We start from the raw sequence: 21,009 nt of genomic DNA on the forward strand, positions 1-21,009 counted from the left end.
TTCCACCACGATTTCAACAGCTTCCACCCCTCCATCAACCTCAGCCTGGACCAATCTACACGGGAGGTCCACTTCCTAGACACCACGGTGCAAATAAGTGATGGTCACATCAACACCACCCTATACCGAAAACCTACCGACCGCTATGCCTACCTTCATGCCTCCAGCTTCCATCCCGGACACACCACAAGATCCATTGTCTACAGCCAAGCACTGAGGTACAACCGTATCTGCTCTAACCCCGCAGACAGAGACCAACATCTAGAAAATCTCCACCAAACATTCTCAAGACTACAGTACCCACACGAGGAAATAAGGAAACAGATCAACAGAGCCAGACGTGTACCCAGAAGCCTCCTACTGGAAGACAAACCCAAGAAAGAAACCAACAGGACTCCACTGGCCATCACATACAGTCCCCAGCTAAAACCCCTACAACGCATCATCAGGGATCTACAACCCATCCTGGACAATGATCCCACACTTTCACAGGCCTTGGGTGGCAGACCAGTCCTCGCCCACAGACAACCTGCCAACCTGAAGCATATTCTCACCAGCAACTGCATAGTGCACCATAGTAACTCTAGCTCAGGAACCAATCCATGCAACAAACCTCGATGCCAACTCTGCCCACATATCTACACCAGCAACACCATCACAGGACCAAACCAGATCAGCCACAACATCACCGGTTCATTCACCTGCACTTCCACCAATGTAATATATGCCATCATATGCCAGCAATGCCCCTCTGCTATGTACATCGGCCAAACTGGACAGTCTCTAAGGAAAAGGATAAATGGACACAAATCAGACATTAGGAATGGCAATATACAAAAACCTGTAGGAGAACACTTCAACCTCCCTGGCCACACAATAGCAGATCTTAAGGTGGCCATCCTACAGCAAAAAAACTTTAGGACCAGACTTCAAAGAGAAACTGCTGAGCTCCAGTTCATCTGCAAATTTGACACCATCAGCTCAGGACTAAACAAAGACTGTGAATGGCTTGCCAATTACAGAACCAGTTTCTCCTCCCTTGGTTTTCACACCTCAACTGCTAGAACAGGGCCTCATCCACCCTGATTGATCTAACCTCGTTATCTCTAGCTTGCTTCTTGCTTGCTTATATATACCTGCCCCAGGAAATTTCCACCACTTGCATCTGAAGAAGTGGGTATTCACCCACGAAAGCTCATGCTGCAAAACGTCTGTTAGTCTATAAGGTGCCACAGGATTCTTTGCTGCTTCTACAGAACCAGACTAACACGGCTACCCCTCTGATACTTGAGTACATTAGCTTTTTCCACATCCTCTGTCACTAGGTTGCCTCCCTCATTCAGTAAGGGTCCCACACTTCCCTTGACTTTCTTCTTGTTGCTAACATACCTGAAAAAACCCTTCTTGTTACTCTTAACATCTCTCGCTAGCTGCAACTCCAAGTGTGGTTTGGCCTTCCTGATTTCACTCCTGCATGCCTGAGCAATGTTTTTATACTCCTCCCTGGTCATTTGTCCAATCTTCCATTTCTTGTAAGCTTCTTTTTTGCATTTAAGATCAGCAAGGATTTCACTGTTAAGCCAAGCTGGTGGCCAGCCATATTTACTGTTCTTTCTGCACATCGGGATGGTTTGTTCCTGCAACCTCAGTAAGGATTCTTTAAAATACAGCCAGCTCTCCTGGACTCCTTTCTCCCTCATGTAATTTTCCCAGGGGATCTTGCCCATGAGTGTGTAGGGAGATTTTTTTTGCTGCAGACTGTAACATCACAACACCTCCCAGCACCACGCGTCTGTGGCCTGTTAATTAGGGTTGGTCACACTTTAGACAGGATAATAGTGGGATATTTTAGATTGTTGAGATGTTTTGTAGAGGTAAAGTTACAAGTTGTATTAACTGTTTGCATCAATGTGGAGTGTATGTAAAGGGAAGAAGATAAGCATGAAGGTCACCGTTAACACCAGATTGTCAAGGGAGGTGTGGAGAGACTTGAAGACACCACGAGCTTATTGGAAAACATCCATGCCTAACGAAGGGCAATATCGACAACCCTGAAACTAAAAGTAAATGCCCACAAAGATACAATAATGCAGACGTCAAGACCTGGCCCTTCCCCCTTCTGGGAATGTTGCCCCCACCCCCAATCGGGATGTGACTGGTCACAGGACTCATTACAACCTGACTGTGCAAAACCTTTACACTTTATTGGAAGGGGAAGGTGCACCAGGCAGCACAGGAAGTCCAGCTGGGCCAATGGTTTTGGGGTTTAATATTTCCAGGAAATAAACCCTTTTGATCTTAAAAGTCTCTGGTGCCAATGTCATTTTGAGCACTCTGGGGTGTGGCAGTGGGAAGCAGAGCAGGCTGAGAGAGACTCAGCTCTCATCCACTCAACACAGCAGCCCCCAGCAAGTAAGTTATTAAATCCCCCTGTGCAGCGTCTGCAATACAGCACATAACGCGGAGTGGTGGAGCTCCCCTCTGCAGCAGTGTTAGGCTGGGTCCGCTCCTGGGCTTCAGGCACTTCACCACTACCCAGCATTCCAGCTCAAACGTGCAGAGATACACTGGCTCTTTGGCAAAACCACCTCCCAGTCAGTATCTGGGGTCACTGCCCAGAACCCCATGCTAAGGTTTGGTGGTGGCCCCCCCAGTTCAGCTCCTCATAACAGGGCAGGTCCTGGGAGCACTTCTGTAGGTCCTGAACCATCCCTTGTGTTCTGGTCGCTCTGCCAGAGCTCCTTTCTTTCGTTTGGTACCAGGCAGTGTCCCAGGAGTGACTTCTCTTGCATTCCAGTCGCTCACAGAGCCTGGCATTCGGTGACTTGTTCAGATGAACTGGGCATGCTCCTCTCCCCAGAGGCGAGTCAAAGGATTCTCACTCAAGCAGTAATTCTTCAAACACAAAATACCATTTCTTTAAAGGAAATATTTAGTAACAATGTGTTAACAAAGAAAGAAAGAATGGGCTGTGATACACCACTCCTACCAAAAAAGAGTTTCATTGCATTTTGAACTCATAGTAAGGCAACGCAATAGCCTACACCAGTGGCTCTCAAACTTTTGCACTGCTGACCCCTTTCACACAGCAAGCCTCTGAGTGTGATCCCCCCTTTATAAATTAAAAACACTTTTTTATATATTTACCACCATTATAAATGCCGGCGGCAAAGCGGGGTTTAGGGTGGAGGCTGACAGCGCTTGACCCCCCATATAATAACCTTGCGACCCCCTGCGGGGTCCCAACCCCCAGTTTGAGACCCCCTGGACTACACAAACCACATAGCAGACACAATGTTGCATAATACAGTACACACAGGCCCTTCATACATATACATAAAGCCTTAATACAATGTTACAACGGTATGCTACCTATTCCAATACAATAGATTAATCCCCTATACATATGGCTAAAGCCACATTACAATATAACCCATTGAAAGGCCATTACTGAGGACATTCCACAAGTGGTGGGAATGCAGGTGGGGGCTTTAAACTCATTCATCCAACTTTATTGACAGTTGTACCTGTGCATTCCTTGTATTTAACAATCATTAAACTGACTGTCCGTCTTCTCAATCCCTCTGACCCGGCTGTTGGTTCTCCTGCTCAGTCAAAATGATTTCAGCTCTTTGATGGATTTCTCTGCCTGCTTCTTCAGTCTCTGTTTTCTGCTCTGCTCCGCCTAATCTGCTCCAGCTGCTAACCACCCTCCCACACACTCTCGAGTCTATCAGATTTTGACCCTCTCTGATTGGTTGCTCTTTCAATGCCAATAATTAGCCTAGTTGCCTCCAGGTGGAGTGATACCTGTTCAGCCATTCAGCTTGACCTGTCAATCATGCTGGAGCTAGTAGAGAACCTCCTTCTCACCTGACTGACCCCTTTCTGATATTTGGAATGAAGTTAATCTCCCCGGCCAATGGGAGCGGTGGGGGCGGTGCTCGCAGGTGCAGGCAGCACACGGAGACCCACTGCCCCCTCCTCCCAAGGGGTGTGCTCATTTGCCCTTTGAAGAATCTCTGCATTGGTGACTTCATCTTGCCATTTGGTGCTGAGTATGTGGCATAAACAACGTAGGTGGAAACTGTTTAACCTTTTCTCCTGATGAGCATAAGTTGTCCATGTTTTCCCACCATCCACGGGAGTGCTCAGGATGCAGGCTTGGTACACTAGCATTTGGCCTTGATGGTCAGCTGTGAGTTGTTCCAGGCTCTTTTAGTTAGTCTGCTAAAGGTGGCGGCAGCCTTTGCCACATGAACATTTCTTCATTCAGTGAGAGGTTGGTGGTCACTGTTGAACCTAAATAGCTGAACTTTTGGATGACTTCTAGCTGGTTTGCTGCTGATGAAAGCAAATGCCTGACAGGCACTTGGAAGGCGGCCCGTGAGTCCTTGTAGTAGATCTTCATCGTGAGCTGTGAGGGCAGCATCATCAGCAAATAGAAGTTCCCTGGTTAGCACCTCTTTGACTTTGGTCTTTGACTTAAGTCGGCACAGGCTGAAAAGTTTCCCATCTGATCTTGTGTGGAGATACAAACCATCATTCACGTACGTAAATGCAGAGTTTAAGAGTACTGAGACGAAGATTCCAAAGAGTGTAAGGGCAAGAACGCATCCTTGCTTCACTCCGATTTTCATCTCAGTGTCTGAGGTGGACAGCTTAAACTAAACAGTTGCACTTGCTCTCATGTTGTTGTTGAATGGGCGTATAAGCCTGTCATAAATAAACAGAGCAGGGTTAAGGTCTCTTTTACCTGGAAAGGGTTAACAAGCTCAGTAACCTGAGAAACACCTGACCAAAGAACCAATCAAGGGACAGGATAATTTCAAATCTCTGTGGAGGGAAGCCTTTGTCTGTGTTCCTTGTTTGCTCTGTGTGCTCTCTTTGGATCTAAGGGAGGCCAGACATGTCTCCAAGTTCTCCTGGAGTATTTCCTACTATCCAGTAGAGTGAGTATTAGTTAAAAAGGCGGATTAGTCTTTTGAGTTGCTTTCTATATTTGCAATTGTGTGTTTGCTGGAGAAATATCTTTATTGCTGTTTGCTGTTACTTTGATTATTCTGAGAAAGGAGTGGGGGGGAGAGCCTCTCCAGGTTTATAGGTTAGACTCTGTGTATTTTTGCATCCTGGTAATACAGAGAGAGTGTACTTTTTTCTTTCTTTAATAAAATCTTTTCTTTTTAGGACTTGATTGATTCTTCTCTTGTTTGCATTTTCAAGGGAAGGGGAGGGGGAGGTGAATCCCTCTTTGTTTGATTCAAGGAGTTTGAATCAAGGTATTTTTCCCAAGGACTAGGGAAGGGGAGGGGGAGGTGAGTCCCTCTTTGTGTTGAGTCAAGGATTTGACTCGGTGTGTAATCTCTCCGGAGCAGGCTGGAGAGAGAGAAGGGGGGAGGGGAACTGGCTGTTTCTCTCTCTCTGGTGAGATTCAAGGGGTTTGAATCTGGGTTCCCCAGGGGAAGCTTGGGGGACAGGCAGTGTGTCAGACACTTTAAACTGACTGGTGGCAGCGAGAACCAGATCTAAACTAGGATTTTAGATTAGAGGAGTCCATGCAGGTCCCCATCTTGTGAGCCCAAAAGCTCCAAGTGGGGGAGAGACCTATGACAAAGCCATTACAGGGCTTCCTCTCTTTTCTAGTATTGTAAATAGACCGGCTCTGCTGCCTGTGCTGAATGCTTTGGTTAGGTTCACCAAACTGGCAACGCTAGCAATTCGCAGGCAAGCCGCTGTTTGCTCCAACCTCCTTGAGCCCTGCCTGCTGGTTATAAAGGAAAAGAAAAACAGGGGTGGAAGATGGTGCCCAAAGCCCTCAATCAGAGTGCTATGGCCTGGGGGACGTTTGCCGAAGGAAGGGAGGAGGAGGTCGAGGAGGAGGTAGCAAAAGTGTGTGCTTGAGGGAGACCTGCAGCCGGGCAGCGGTGGGGAGCACAGGCAAAAGCCTACAGCCCCCAGTAGGTGTCCCAGCCAAGTACTAACCAGGCCCAACCCTGCTTAGCGCCTGAGATCAGACAAGATCAGGTGTGTTCAGGGTGGCCTGGCTGTAGACACAGTCCCTGCTTTGCTGCTTTGCCTGCCTTTAAGCGAGCCCACAGCCTGTGCCAGCCTGCGTCATGCCACCACTGTACCTGCCCCCTGCCGGCTCTCACATGCCTCTCTCCCCTCACCATCGCCCACACCATGTCCCACAGCGCCCCTCGCGCCCCATGGCCCCTGCCCCTCCTACCCCACGCTCCGCAGCCCCCACCCCGGCGTGCACACACCAGCTATGCCTCCTCCCGACCCCACCCAAACACACCCACAACTAACCCCTCACCAGGCACTCTCTCCTCACCCCGCACCTGCACAAATTCCCCCCCCCCCGACACAAAACCCTGCAGCAGGATTAAAACAAATAAAAGAAAGTTCTTCTTCACGCAGCACACAGTCAACGTGTGGAAATCCCTATCTGTGAAGGCTAGGACTATAACAGGGTTTAAAAGAGAACTGGATGAATTCATGGTGGTTAAGCCCATTAATGGCTATTATCCAGGATGGGTAAGGAATGGTGTCCCTAGCCTCTGTTTGTCAGAGGGTGGAGATGGATGGCAGGAGAGAGATCACTGGATCATTGCCTGTTAGGTTCACTCCCTCTGGGGCACCTGGCATTGGCCACTGTCGGCAGCAGGACACTGGGCTGGATGGATCTTTGGCCTGACCCAGTATGGCCATTCTTCTGTTCTTATATACTTACGTAGTAACAGCATGGGGTGGGGTCACACTTGGCTGATGAGCCTCCCCCAGCCTATGGGACCATCTGCCGCCCATGCCCACGCCCGCCCCCATCTCTCCCTTCACAAGGCCCCGGGGGAGGCGGGATGGGCGCCAGCCCCCTCAGGCAGACGAACTCAGAGGCCACTAGGACCAAACTTCCCACTTCCTGGCCCCGAGGCAGGGGCTGCTCCAGGCCTGCAGCAGCCTTCCCGGGCCAAAGGGCCACGTTAGGGCACCAGCTGCCTCTCCCCCACCCTTGTGAAGGGCCAGCTGCCAAGAGGCTTCCCTAAGCCGCCTGCCCAAAGCCCGGGCTGCGCCGCAGGGCAAAGCTTGTCGCTTTCCTTCCCCCACTCCCAACCGCGGAGCTGGGGCAGAGGCAGGGCAGACAGGCCTGGGGCACGTGCCGCCGCTTCAGCCAGCTGGCCTGCCGCACCTGCTGCCTACGGGGCAAGAGCACCCGCTGGCAGGGCCGGATTCACTCTTCTGGGGGCCCAGGGCTATTCGATTCCCCCCCCGCCCCCCCCCCCCCGTGTACAAATGTTTGCCTAATTTAAAACAAGATGATGCCACACGGGGGGGGCTCCAGGCCAGTGGGGGGAACAGCAGCGTCCGGAGCCACCTCCCCTTCCCGCCCCCAGCCAGGGCCGGATATCGCAGCAGGGGCTTTAGGGGCTGCAGCCCAGGGTCCCGGGCTAAGGGGGGCCCCCAAACGACCTGGACTTTCAGCAGCCGCCCAGAGAGCGTTTTGCGGGGCCTCCCTTAGCCCAGGGCCCTGGTCTGCGGCCCCCAGAGCCCCGGCGTTAATCCGGCCCGGCCTGGCGGTAAAGAAGGGAAAAGCAAAGCAGGGCTGGGAGATGGTGCCCAAAGCCCTCGTCCTGGGCGAGCTGGCGACGGCAAAAGCGTGCGCTGGAGGGAGCCGAGCCGTGTGTCAAGTGCAGGCAAAAGCCTACAGCACCCAGTATTCCCAGGAGGTCTCCCATCCAAGTACTAACCAGGCCCGACCCTGCTTAGCTTCCGAGATCAGACGAGATCGGGCGTGTTCAGGGTGGTGTGGCCGTAGACACTGCTAGTGGCGGCTTTGCTGCCTTTAAGCCAGTCCCCAGCCTGCGCCTGCCAGCGTCACACCAGCCACGTACCTCCCCCCTCCCCCCAGCTTCCCCACACCATCCCCCACCCTGCCCCGTGCCCCACAGCCTGCACCTCCCTCCCCCCTCGCTCGCCCGCGCCGCCCTCAACAGCCTCCCTGCGGGTATTGCATAGTACAGCGCTCCGCACGGAGCATGCGCAGTTCATCTGCTGAAGCCCCTGCCCTGCCCTTCCCCCGGGGGGGGGGGTGTGTGTCTGGGGCTGCTATTGGCCGGGGTCACAGGGGGCGGAGCAGCAGGGGGGAGGCGCTGGCCCAGGCGGCCCCGGGGGCAGCAGGGACCCCGGTGGCACCGACCCCCCACCCTGTTTGCAAAGCTCCTCCCCCCCTCCCCCCCCCCCGCCGGGACCCGCTGCCGCCAGCACCGCCCGACGCGGAGCCGTTCAACCCGCCGCCCCACCTGGCTCTCCCGCGCCTCCCTCCCCACACCGGCCCCACAGCCCCCCCCCCGCTCCGCAGGGCCCCCCCACAGCCCCCCCGCCCCACAGCCCTCCAGCCCCCCCCGCCCCACAGCCCCCCCTGCTCCGCAGGGCCCCCCCACAGCCCCCCGCCCCACAACCCCCCCTCTCCCCCGGGCCCCCCCACCCCCCCGCCCCACAGCCCTCCAGCAGCCCCCGCCCCACAGCCCCCCCCGCTCCGCAGGGCCCCCCCCACAGCCCCCCCGCCCCACAACCCCCCCATACTGCAGCCCCCCACAGCCCCCGCCCCACAACCCTCACCCCACAATGCAGCCCCCCCACAGCCCCCCCACCCCACACTGCAGCCCCCCCACAACTCCCCCACAGCCCTCTCCCCACGCTCCTCAGGCCCCCACCCCAGAGCCCCCGCCCCATGCTCCGCAGCCCCCCGCCCCACAACCCCCACCCCACACTGCAGCCCCCCCACAGCCCCCTCCCCACACTCCTCAGGCCCCCACCCCACAGCCCCCACCCCACACTCTGCAGCCCCCCCACAGCCCTCTCCCCACGCTCCACAGCCCCCTGCCCAGGACCCTGCAGCCCCACAACCCACGCTCCACAGCCCCCCACTTCACAACTCCTCCGCAGCCCCTACCCCATGTGCCACAGCCCCCTGCCCCACAACCCCCCCGCAGTCCCCGCCCCATGTGCCACAGCCCCCCCACCCCACCGACCTCAACCCCCTGCCCAGTGCCCCACACTCTGCAGTGGGGGGGGGCTGTTGTGGGGCAGGGGCTGCTGGACGGCTGTGGGGCGGGGGGGGCTGTGGGGGGGCCCTGCGGAGCGGGGGGGGGGCTGCGGAGCAGGGGGCGCTGTGGGGCGGGGGCTGCTGGAGGTGGAGGGCGGGGAGAGGGAGGGGGGAGGGATGTGGCTGGTGTGACGCAGGCAGGCGCAGGCTGGGGACTGGCTTAAAGGCAGCAAAGCCGCCAGTAGTCGTGTCTACGGCCACACCACCTTGAACACGCCCGATCTCGTCTGATCTCGGAAGCTAAGCAGGGTCGGGCCTGGTTAGTACTTGGATGGGAGACCTCCTGGGAATACTGGGTGCTGTAGGCTTTTGCCTGCACTGGCCACACTGCACGGATCCCTCCAGCGCACGCTTTTGCCGTCGCCAGCTCGCCCAGGACGAGGGCTTTGGGCACCATCTCCCAGCCCTGATTTGCTTTTCCCTTCTTTACCGCCAGGCAGGGCCGGATTAACGCCGGGGCTCTGGGGGCTGCAGACCAGGGCCCTGAGCTAAGGGAGGCCCCGCAAAACGCTCTCTGGGCGGCTGCTGAAAGTCCAGGTCGTTTGGGGGCCCCCCTTAGCCCGGGACCCTGGGCTGCAGCCCCTAAAGCCCCTGCTGCGATATCTGGCCCTGGCTGGGAGCGGGAAGGGGAGGTGGCTCCGTACGCTGCTGTTCCCCCCCCCCGGCCTGGAGCCCCCGCACGCGTGGGATCATCTTGTTTTAAATTAGGAAAACATTTGTACACGGGGGGGGGGGGGAGAAAATCCTGGGCCCCCAGAAGAGTGAATCCGGCCCTGCCAGCGGGTGCTCTTGCCCCGTAGGCAGCAGGTGCGGCAGGCCAGCTGGCTGAAGCGGCGGCACGTGCCCCAGGCCTGTCTGCCCTGCCTCTGCCCCAGCTCCGCGGTTGGGAGTGGGGGAAGGAAAGCGACAAGCTTTGCCCTGCGGCGCAGCCCGGGCTTTGGGCAGGCGGCTTAGGGAAGCCCTTCCCAGCATGCCTCTTGGCAGCTGGCCCTTCACAAGGGTGGGGGAGAGGCAGCTGGTGCCCTAACGTGGCCCTTTGGCCCGGGAAGGCTGCTGCAGGCCTGGAGCAGCCCCTGCCTCGGGGCCAGTAAGTGGGAAGTTTGGTCCTAGTGGCCTCTGAGCTCATCTGCCTGAGGGGGCTGGCGCCCATCCCACCTCCCCCGGGGCCTTGTGAAGGGAGAGACGGGGGCTCTGGGGCATGGGCGGCAGATGGTCCCATAGGCTGGGGGAGGCTCAAACAGCCAAGCGTGACCCCACCCCATGCTGTGACTACGCCCTGCGTGCGGCTCCAGTTCTTCGGCCCCCCACCCCCGCTGATGGGGCTGGGACACCCGCCCTCCCACGCTGTGGGGTGAGGGAGGCTGAGGCCGCACCCTCCCCGCCCTCCTCTGCTTGCTGTGGGGTCTTGCCGCAGGACTCGGCCGGTGGCCGCCGTGCAGGGACGGCGGCTCTTGGCTCCGCCAGCTGTGGTGGTGGAAGGGCTGGGGCCTTGGCAGAGTGGAGTTTCCAGGAGCGAGCAAACGGCCGGCCACGTGCACGAGGGCGTCCCCAGGGACGTGTGAGCTCTGGCGAGCCCTAGGAGGTGGGAGCAAACAGAGCGGCTTGGCCTGTGGGCTGCTAGTGTTGGCAACCCTCCCGGACTGGCCTGGAATCTCCTGGCATTGTCACTGATCTCCTGGTGACTGTGGAAAGCCACCCAGGAGATTTTACTAGGATAGCTTAAGAAAATGACACACGTCATGGGGGGGGGGGCGAGTCCTGGAATAGCTTCAGTCACAGTTGGGAACCCTACGAGCTGCCCCTGTGGGTGCGGACACATGAGGTGGTGCCGTGTCAGCGGGTGTGGGGGAGGCAGCCCCGTCCCAGGCAGGGCCTTGCATCTGGGGTGACATGCAGGGTTTTGTGTCGGGGGGGGGGTGAATTTGTGCGGATGCAGGGTGAGGAGAGAGTGCCTGGTGAGGGGTTAGTTGTGGGTGTGTTTGGGGTGGGGTCGGGAGGAGGCTTAGCTGGTGTGTGCAGGCCGGGGTGGGGGCTGAGGAGTGTGGGGCGGGTAGGGGGGCTGTGGGGCGTGGGGCAGGCAAGGGCTGCAGAGTGTGGGGCACTGGGCAGGGGGGCTGAGGTCGGTGGGGTGGGGGGGCTGTGGCACATGGGGCGGGGACTGCGGGGGGGTTGTGGGGCAGGAGCCTGAGGAGCATGGGGTGGGGGCTGCGGAGGAGTTGTGAAGTGGGGGGCTGTGGAGCGTGGGTTGTGGGGCTGCAGGGTCCTGGGCAGGGGGCTGTGGAGCATGGAGTGGGGCTGCCGTGGGTCATGGGGCAGGGGCCTGAGGAGCATGGGGAGGGGGCTGTGGGGGGGCTGCAGAGTGTGGGGTGGGGGCTGTGGGGTGGGGGCCTGAGGAGTGTGGGGAGGGGGCTGTGGGGGGGCTGACGAGTGGGGGGTGGGGGTTGTGGGGCGGGGGACTGCGGAGCATGGGGCGGGGGCTCTGGGGTGGGGGCCTGAGGAGCGTGGGGAGGGGGCTGTGGGGGAGTTGTGGGGGGGCTGCAGTGTGGGGCGGGGGGGCTGCATTGTGGGGTGAGGGTTGTGGGGCGGGGGCTGTGGGGGGGGCCCTGCGGAGCTGGGGGGGGCTGTGGGGCGGGGGCTGCTGGAGGGTTGTGGGGCGGGGGGGTTGTGGGGGGGCCCTGCGGAGCGGGGGGGGTTGTGGGGCAGGGGGGCTGTGGGGGGGCCCTGCGGAGCGGGGGGTGTTGTGGGGCGGGGGCTGCTGGAGGGTTGAGGGGCGGGGGGGCTGTGGGGGGGCCCTGCGGAGCGGGGGGGGTTGTGGGGCAGGGGGGCTGTGGGGGGGCCCTGCAGAGCGGGGGGGGCTGTGGGGCGGGGGCTGCTGGAGGCTTGTGGTGCAGGGGGGTGGGGGGGCCCTGCGGAGAGGGGGGGGTTGTGGGGCAGGGGGCTGTGGGGGGGCCCTGCGGAGCGGGGGGGGCTGCGGGGCGGGGGATGCTGGAGGGCTGTGGGGCGGGGGGGTGGGGGGGCCCGGGGGAGCGGGGGGGGTTGTGGGGCAGGGGGGCTGTGGGGGGGCCCTGCGGAGCGGGGGGGTTGTGGGGCGGGGGCTGCTGGAGGGTTGTGGTGCAGGGGGTGGGGGGGCCCTGCGGAGGGGGGGGGTTGTGGGGCAGGGGGCTGTGGGGGGCCCTGCGGAGCGGGGGGGGCTGTGGGGCGGGGGATGCTGGAGGGTTGTGGGGCAGGGGGCTGTGGGGGGGCCCTGCGGAGCGGGGGGGGCTGAGGGGCGGGGGCTGGTGGAGGGGTGTGGGGCGGTGGGGTGGGGGGGCCCTGGGGAGAGGGGGGGGGTGTGGGGCGGGGGGCTGGGGGGGGGGCCCTGCGGAGCGGGGGGGGCTGTGGGGCGGGGGGGGGCTGGAGGGCTGTGGGGCGGGGGGGCTGTGGGGGGGCCCTGCGGAGCGGGGGGGGGCTGTGGGGCCGGTGTGGGGAGGGAGGCGCGGGAGAGCCGGGGGGGGGCGGCGGGTTGAACGGCTCCGCGTCGGGCGGTGCTGGCGGCAGCGGGTCCCGGCGGGGGGGGGGGAGGGGGGGAGGAGCTTTGCAAACGGGGGGGGGGGGGTCGGTGCCACCCGGGTCCCTGCTGCCCCCGGGGCCGCCTGGGCCAGCGCCACCCCCCAGCTGCACCGCCCCCAGTGACCCCGGCCAATAGCAGCCCCAGACACCCCCCCCTCCCGGGGGAAGGGCAGAGGCAGGGCAGGGGCTTCAGCAGATGAACTGCGCATGCTCCGTGCAGAGCGCTGTACTATGCAATACCCGCAGGGAGGCTGCTGAGGGCGGCGCGGGCGAGCGAGGGGGGAGGGAGGTGCAGGCTGTGGGGCACGGGGCAGGCTGGGGGATGGTGTGGGGAAGCTGGGGGGCGGGGAGAGGGAGGGGGGAGGTACGTGGCTGGTGTGACACAGGCAGGCGCAGGCTGGGGACTGGCTTAAAGGCAGCAAAGCCGCCACTACCAGCGTCTACGGCCACACCACCCTGCACACGCCCGATCTCGTCTGATCTCAGAAGCTAAGCAGGGTCGGGCCTGGTTAGTACTTGGGTGGGAGACCTCCTGGGAATACTGGGTGCTGTAGGCTTTTGCCTGCGCTTGACACACTGCTCGGCTCCCTCCAGCGCACGCTTTTGCCGTCGCCTTCCTCTTGCGATGAGGTGTCACCTTCATCATCCTGGGCCTGCTCTAGGTTATGCAAGGTTCCTCTTTTTGTCGGCCAGACCACAGGCCTCTTTTTCTTTTGTTTACAGGCACACTCAATGTGTCCCTTTTTGCCACAGTGTCGACACACCAGGTCCTTACACCAGTATTCTGATGCCTGGTGACCCGGCTTACCACAGCGGTAACATTCTTGACTCTGCACAGTTTTGTGGGTCGGTTCTTGTGACACTTTTTGCACCCTAGGGGATGCACCGATGTATTGCGCCTCCCTTGTAGCCAGTTCCATGGAGACAGCAATATCAACAGCCTTCTGTAAGGTAAGCTGAGCCTCTGTCAGTAGGCGCTTCCGTATAGCTTCACTGTAGAGGCCACACACTAACCTGTCACGCAGGGCATCATTTAACATTTCTTTAAATTCACAGTGTTCTGCTAGCTTTTTTAAAATGGCTACAAATTGTACAACTGTTTCATCTTCCTTTTGGTCTCTTTTGTGGAACCTATATCTTTCAGCAATTACCAGTGGTTTGGGGGAAAAATGGGACCCCAGGATTTCCACAATGTCACTGTAAGATTTAGTCTCAGGCTTAACAGGGTGCAGTAAGCTGCGTAGCAGGGAGTAGGTTTTAGCCCCTACAACACTTAAGAATATTGGCACCTTCTTCGCTTCTGTAATGTCATTTGCAATAACAAAAAGCTCAAAACGCTCAGTATACACGTGCCACTGCTCTATATTCTCATCAAAAGGTTCCAGTGGCCTGGTCAGAGTAGCCATGATTTTAGTTTCACTTTCACAGTCAGTGCAAACAAACAGCTTTTTTGTTTGTTTGTTCTTTACCTTGACTTCTACTTCCTTCTGTTACTGGAGCAGCACCGGAATCCCACCCTCGTCGCCACTTGTTATATCCTGGGGGGAAGCCGGTTTAGGAAGAAATCACTTGAGGCCAGAGAGCTGACAGCCAACAAAACCACCATTTTATTTACAGATACAGAGAGCTCACTCAGCCGGCTGAAGCTGGCTTAGCTAACCCATAATAAATTAACTCAGTTGCCATAGCAACAAAACCATGACAACCAAATACACAACACCCCACACCCGCTGACACGGCACCACCTCATGTGTCCGCACCCACAGGGGCAGCTCGTAGGGTTCCCAACTGTGACTGAAGCTATTCCAGGACTCGCCCCAGCCCCCCATGACGTTGTGTCATTTTCTTAAACTATCCTAGTAAAATCTCCTGGGTTGCTTTCCACAGTCACCAGGAGATCAATGACAATGCCGGGAGACTCCAGGCCAGTCCGGGAGGGTTGCCAACACTAGCAGCCCACAGGCCAATCTGCTCTGTTTGCTCCCACCTCCTAGGGCTCGCCAGAGCTCACACGTCCCTGGGGACGCCCTCGTGCACGTGGCCGGCCGTTTGCTCGCTCCTGGAAACCCCACTTCTGCCAAGGCCCCAGCCCTTCCACCACCACAGCTGGGGGAGCCAAGAGCCGCCGTCCCTGCACGGCGGCCACCGGCCGAGTCCTGCGGCAAGACCCCACAGCAAGCAGAGCAGGGCGGGGAGGGTGCGGCCTCAGCCTCCCTCACCCCACAGCGTGGGAAGGCGGGTGGCCCAGCCCCATCAGCGGGGGTGGGGGGCCGAAGAACTGGAGCCGCACGCAGGGCGTAGTCACAGCATGGGGTGGGGTCACGCTTGGCTATTTGATCCTCCCCCAGCCTATGGGACCATCTGCCGCCTGTTGTGTATTTGGTTGTCATGGGTTTTGTTACTATGGCAACTGAGTTAGACTATTAAGAGATAGCTCAGCCGGTTTCAACCGGCTGAGTGAGCTCTCTGTTTCTGTAAATAAAATGGAGGTTTTGGTTAGCTGTCTGCTCTCTGGCCTCAAGTGATTGCTTCCTACACCGGCTGCCCCTAGGACTTAATACTGGCGACGAGGGTGGGATCCTGGTGCTGCTCCAGTAACAGAAGGAAGTAGAAGTCAAGGTAAAGACCAAACAAAGAAAAAAAGCTGCTTGTTTGCACTGACTGTGAAAGTGAAACTAAAAATCATGGCTACTCTGACCAGGCCCCTGGAGCCTTTTGATGAGAATACAGAGCAGTGGCATGTGTATACTGAGCGTTTTGAGCTTTTTGGTATTGCAAATGACATTACAGAAGCGAAGAAGGTGCCAATATTCTTAACTGTTGTAGGGGTTAAAACCTACTCCCTGCTACGCAGCTTACTGCACCCTGTTAAGCCTGAGACTAAATCTTACAGTGACATTGTGGAAATCCTGGGGTCCCATTTTTCCCCAAAACCACTGGTAATTGCTGAAAGATATAGGTTCCACAAAAGAGACCAAAAGGAAGATGAAACAGTTGTACAATTTGTAGCCATTTTAAAAAAGCTAGCAGAACACTGTGAATTTAAAGAAATGTTAAATGATGCCCTGCGTGACAGGTTAGTGTGTGGCCTCTGCAGTGAAGCTATACGGAAGCGCCTACTGACAGAGGCTCAGCTTACCTTACAGAAGGCTGTTGATATTGCTGTCTCCATGGAACTGGCTACAAGGGAGGCACAATACATCGGTGCATCCCCTAGGGTGCAAAAAGTGTCACAAGAACTGACCCACAAAACGGTGCAGAGTCAAGAATGTTACCGCTGTGGTAAGCCGGGTCACCAGGCATCAGAATGCTGGTGTAAGGACCTGGTGTGTCGACACTGTGGCAAAAAGGGACACATTGAGTATGCCTGTAAACAAAAGAAAAAGAGGCCTGTGGTCTGGCCAACAAAAAGAGGAACCTTGCATACCCTAGAGCAGACCCAGGATGATCAAGGTGACACCTCCTCACAAGAGGAAGTGCCACTGCATGTTTTGTCTTTGGCAGCGGGCTCACATGAATACTGGGTAACACCCTTATTGGAGGGCAAACCTATACGCATGGAACTAGACACCGGTGCAGCTGTCTCGCTGGTTCCTGAGACTGTGTATAAGGAAAAGCTACAGCATCTTCCACTTAAGGCAACAAAAACTGTTCTGAAGACGTATACAGGTGAAGCTGTGCCCATGTTTGGCACTATTGATGTTAAGGTGGAGCTCAATGGACAGGCGGCTAAATGGCCACTGTTTGTGGTGAGAGGTGACTACCCAGCCTTAATGGGTAGGTCTTGGCTTGGGAAGATTCAGCTGAACTGGGCAGAAGTGCACCGGATGACTAAAGAAGAAACCAGTCTAACCCCTATACTAAGGAAAGATGCTGCTGTTTTTGGAGATGATTTGGGAAGTATGAAGGGAATCACTGTGACATTGAACATTAAACCTGGCAGTCCACCAAAATATCTGAAAGCCCGAACTGTGCCATATGCCATCAGGCCAAAAGTTGAAGCAGACCTGGAGCGCCTGGTCACCAATGGAGTCCTAATACCAGTTACCCATAGCTCATGGGCCACTCCTATCGTTCCAATAGTGAAGAAAGATGGCTCTCTCCGGATTTGCGGTGATTTTAAAGTCACTGTCAACCCAGTGTTGTGTGCAGAGCAATACCCGCTTCCCCGCATCGATGACCTCTTCGCAGGCCTGGCTGGGGGACAAAAGTTCAGTAAGATTGATCTGAGTCAAGCATATTTACAGATGCACGTCGATGAAAAGTCCCAAGAGCTGTTGACTATTGTGACTCATAAGGGGCTTTATCGATACTGTCGTCTACCCTTCGGAATAACATCTGCTCCCGCCCTGTTCCAGAGGGCTATGGACCAGATCTTGTGTGGCTTGTCAGGAGTTCAGTGCTATCTGGATGATATCCTGGTCACTGGAAGAAATGAAGAGGATCACTTAAAGAATTTAGAGGCTACCCTACAAAGACTGGAAGAGTATGGCCAAGAGTTCGCAAAGACAAGTGTGAATTCTTCAAGCCCTCTGTTGAATATTTGGGACACATCATCGATTCTGCAGGTCTTCATAAGGCCCCTGCAAAAGTTAAAGCTATTGTGGAGGCTCCCCCACCTCGAAATGTAAGCCAGCTGCGCTCATTTCTAGGACTACTGAACTATTATGGAAAGTTCATCTCACAGTTAGCCACACTGCTAAAACCACTTCATGAGCTCCTTGGGCAGAACAAGGCCTGGAAGTGGACTGAAGCCTGTGATGTTGCATTTAACAAAGCTAAGGATGCATTGTTAAATTCTGAAGTTCTAACGCACTTTGATCCATCCTTACCCCTGCAATTGGCCTGCGATGCTTCCCCTTATGGAGTGGGAGCGGTCGTGTCACACATTATGCCTTCGGGAGAAGAAAGACCTATTGCTTTTGCTTCACGCACTCTAAGCAAAACAGAAACTAACTACGCCCAAATCGAACGTGAGGCATTAGGAATTGTTTTTGGAATTAGGAAGTTTCATCAGTACCTGTTTGGGCGAAAGTTTACTCTTCCTACAGACCATCGACCTCTGACATCAATTTTTGGACCCTACACAGGCATTCCCCCATTAGCTGCTAGTCGTATGCAACGTTGGGCATTGATACTTTCTGCACACACATATGAAATCAAATATCGGAAATCCACTCTGCACGGCAATGCAGGTGGCCTCTCAAGGTTGCCTTTACCGGTCAAACATCAAGATAGTGCCCAAAAGGAAATCTTCTACTTTGAACAGGTAGAGAATACACCCATCACTGCTACTCAGATAAAGAAGGCAACCCGCGTTGACCCAGTATTATCCCAAGTTATGGACCTGGTGATGCATGGAAAAACTCGACAAACCTCTCCGGTCTCACCCGACCTTGTTCCCTACATGTCCAGGCGGACGGAGTTATCGGTCCAATCTGGTTGTTTGTTGTGGGGGAGGCGTGTCATTATTCCACCACCCCTGAGATCACAGATGTTAGAACAGCTACATTCCGGTCACTGTGGAATAGTGCGCATGAAGGAAATTGCACGAAGCTATTTTTGGTGGCCTAGATTGGACAGTGCTATTGAAGAGAAGGCAAAAGCTTGTATGTCATGTCAGGGTGTAAGAAATGCACCCCAGTGGGCACCCCTACACCCATGGGACTGGCCTGAAAACCCGTGGCAACGTATTCACGTTGACTTTGCTGGCCCCCTTGAAGGAAGCATGTTCTTGGTGGCAGTAGATGCCCATTCTAAATGGCCAGAAGTCTCTATAATGCAGTCCACTACTGCAGAGAGTACTATCCAAAAACTACGAGGACTCTTTAGTCGTTTTGGTCTGCCAGAACAACTTGTGAGCGACAACGGACCGCAGTTCGTCTCTCAGGAGTTTCAAAATTTTATGAAGGCAAATGGGATACACCACATCACGTCAGCACCATATCATCCGTCCACCAACGGATTAGCTGAAAGATTTGTGCAGACAATGAAAAACGTTTTGAAATCAGCAAAGGGACAACACTCCATTCAAAAGCGTCTGGATACCTTCTTACTTTCCTATAGAAACACACCTCATGCTACGACCCACGCATCTCCGGCCTTTCTAATGATGGGACGACAGCTGCGCACTTGCTTTGATCTGCTGAAACCTTCTGAACCCAGACAAACTGTGCAACATCAGCAGCAATATCAAGTCATCAGACGGGCACCCAGAGCAAAAGACCGAACCTTTAGCCCAGGGCAGCCAGTTTTGGCTCGGAATTATACTTCCAGAGCTAAATGGGTCCCGGCCACAGTCATCACTCAAACAGGACCTGTTTCCTATACAGTCCGGACTGCAGAGAATCTTACCTGGCGGCGACATGGAGCTCAGCTGTTGTCAGGTCATGCCAGTCTTCAGGACCCATCTGCAGTTGAGGGGTCTGACTTCACCCCTCCTGGTGAGACACCGAATCATGAGTCACCTGTTCCTGACTGTTCTCCTCCATTACTGCCGGCAGCTGAGATACCCCTTTGCCCAGCACGAGCTGATACCACCTCCTCACCTATTCGTGCTGCGGACCCTGAGCCCCTAGTACTTTCGGGTGCAACAACACCAGAAGTTCGCCGTAATCCACCTAGAGACAGAAGACTCCTCATCGGCTGGATCTTTAGTTAGGGCGAACCCACGGTTATGGGGCAAAATAATCCCCAGGGTTTAGCCGGGAATGGAGGCAGTCTACCCTCCTTCTCTAGTTTAGTGTGTGTTTTATTTAGGGGATGTTCTTATTAGGGGGGGAGGAATATGTTGTGTATTTGGTTGTCATGGGTTTTGTTACTATGGCAACTGAGTTAGACTATTAAGGGATAGCTCAGCCAGTTTCAACCGGCTGAGTGAGCTCTCTGTTTCTGTAAATAAAATGGTGGTTTTGGTTAGCTGTCTGCTCTCTGGCCTCAAGTGATTGCTTCCTACACCAGCTGCCCCTAGGACTTAACACCGCCCATGCCCACGCCCGCCCCCATCTCTGCCTTCACAAGGCCCCGGGGGAGGCGGGATGGGCGCCAGCTCCCTCAGGCAGACGAGCTCAGAGGCCACTAGGACCAAACTTGCCACTTACTGGCCCCGAGGCAGGGGCTGCTCCAGGCCTGCAGCAGCCTTCCCGGGCCAAAGGGCCACTTTAGGGCACCAGCTGCCTCTCCCCCACCCTTGTGAAGGGCCAGCTGCCAAGAGGCTTCCCTAAGCCGCCTGCCCAAAGCCCGGGCTGCGCCGCAGGGCAAAGCTTGTCGCTTTCCTTCCCCCACTCCCAACCGCGGAGCTGGGGCAGAGGCAGGGCAGACAGGCCTGGGGCACGTGCCGCCGCTTCAGCCAGCTGGCCTCCCGCACCTGCTGCCTACGGGGCAAGAGCACCCGCTGGCAGGGCCGGATTAACTCTTCTGGGGGCCCAGGGCTATTCGATTCCCCCCCCCCCCGCCCCCGTGTACAAGTGTTTTCCTAATTTAGAACAAGATGATGCCACGCGTGTGGGGGGCTCCAGGCCAAGGGGGGGAACGGCAGCGTCCGGAGCCACCTCCCCTTCCCGCCCCCAGCCAGGGCCGGATATCGCAGCAGGGGCTTTAGGGGCTGCAGCCCAGGGTCCCGGGCTAAGGGGGGCCCCCAAACGACCTGGACTTTCAGCAGCCGCCCAGAGAGCGTTTTGCGGGGCCTCCCTTAGCCCAGGGCCCTGGTCTGCAGCCCCCAGAGCCCCGGCGTTAATCCGGCCCGGCCTGGCGGTAAAGAAGGGAAAAGCAAAGCAGGGCTGGGAGATGGTGCCCAAAGCCCTCGTCCTGGGCGAGCTGGCGACGGCAAAAGCGTGCGCTGGAGGGAGCCGAGCCGTGTGTCAAGTGCAGGCAAAAGCCTACAGCACCCAGTATTCCCAGGAGGTCTCCCATCCAAGTACTAACCAGGCCCGACCCTGCTTAGCTTCCGAGATCAGACGAGATCGGGCGTGTTCAGGGTGGTGTGGCCGTAGACACTGCTATTGGCGGCTTTGCTGCCTTTAAGCCAGTCCCCAGCCTGCGCCTGCCTGCGTCACACCAGCCATACACCTCCCCCCTCCCTCTCCCCGCCCCGCAGCTTCCCCACACCATCCCCCAGCCTGCCCCGTGCCCCACAGCCTGCACCTCCCTCCCCCGCCCCCGCCGCCCTCCACAGCCTCCCTGCGGGTATTGCATAGTACAGCGCTCTGCACGGAGCATGCGCAGTTCATCTGCTGAAGCCCCTGCCCTTCCCCCGGGTTGCTATTGGCCGGGGTCACAGGGGGCGGGGTCAGGCGGGGGGGGCCGGAACTGACTGGCCGGGGGCGCGGGGCGGGGGAGGAGCAGGAGGGAGGCGC

The 21,009-nt window shown here is 57.0% G+C and overlaps 4 non-coding genes across 4 annotated transcripts; 2 read left to right on the top strand and 2 right to left on the bottom strand.

Annotated features, from left to right (window-relative positions):
- Positions 1–7,699: 7,699 nt before the first annotated feature.
- LOC123343464 lies at positions 7,700–7,818 on the bottom strand. The gene has a single exon (XR_006572251.1). It is a non-coding gene; the product is annotated as a 5S ribosomal RNA (ribosomal RNA).
- A 1,477-nt stretch (positions 7,819–9,295) lies between these two features.
- LOC123343478 lies at positions 9,296–9,414 on the top strand. Its single transcript, XR_006572266.1, has one exon. It is a non-coding gene; the product is annotated as a 5S ribosomal RNA (ribosomal RNA).
- Positions 9,415–13,093: 3,679 nt separating this feature from the next.
- Positions 13,094–13,212, top strand: LOC123343458. Its single transcript, XR_006572249.1, has one exon. It is a non-coding gene; the product is annotated as a 5S ribosomal RNA (ribosomal RNA).
- Positions 13,213–20,529: 7,317 nt separating this feature from the next.
- LOC123343475 lies at positions 20,530–20,648 on the bottom strand. Its single transcript, XR_006572263.1, has one exon. It is a non-coding gene; the product is annotated as a 5S ribosomal RNA (ribosomal RNA).
- Between the last annotated feature and the right edge of the window lie 361 nt (positions 20,649–21,009).

The sequence above is a fragment of the Mauremys mutica genome, chromosome 10, assembly GCF_020497125.1.
Source record: "Mauremys mutica isolate MM-2020 ecotype Southern chromosome 10, ASM2049712v1, whole genome shotgun sequence".
Taxonomy (NCBI): domain Eukaryota; kingdom Metazoa; phylum Chordata; order Testudines; family Geoemydidae; genus Mauremys; species Mauremys mutica.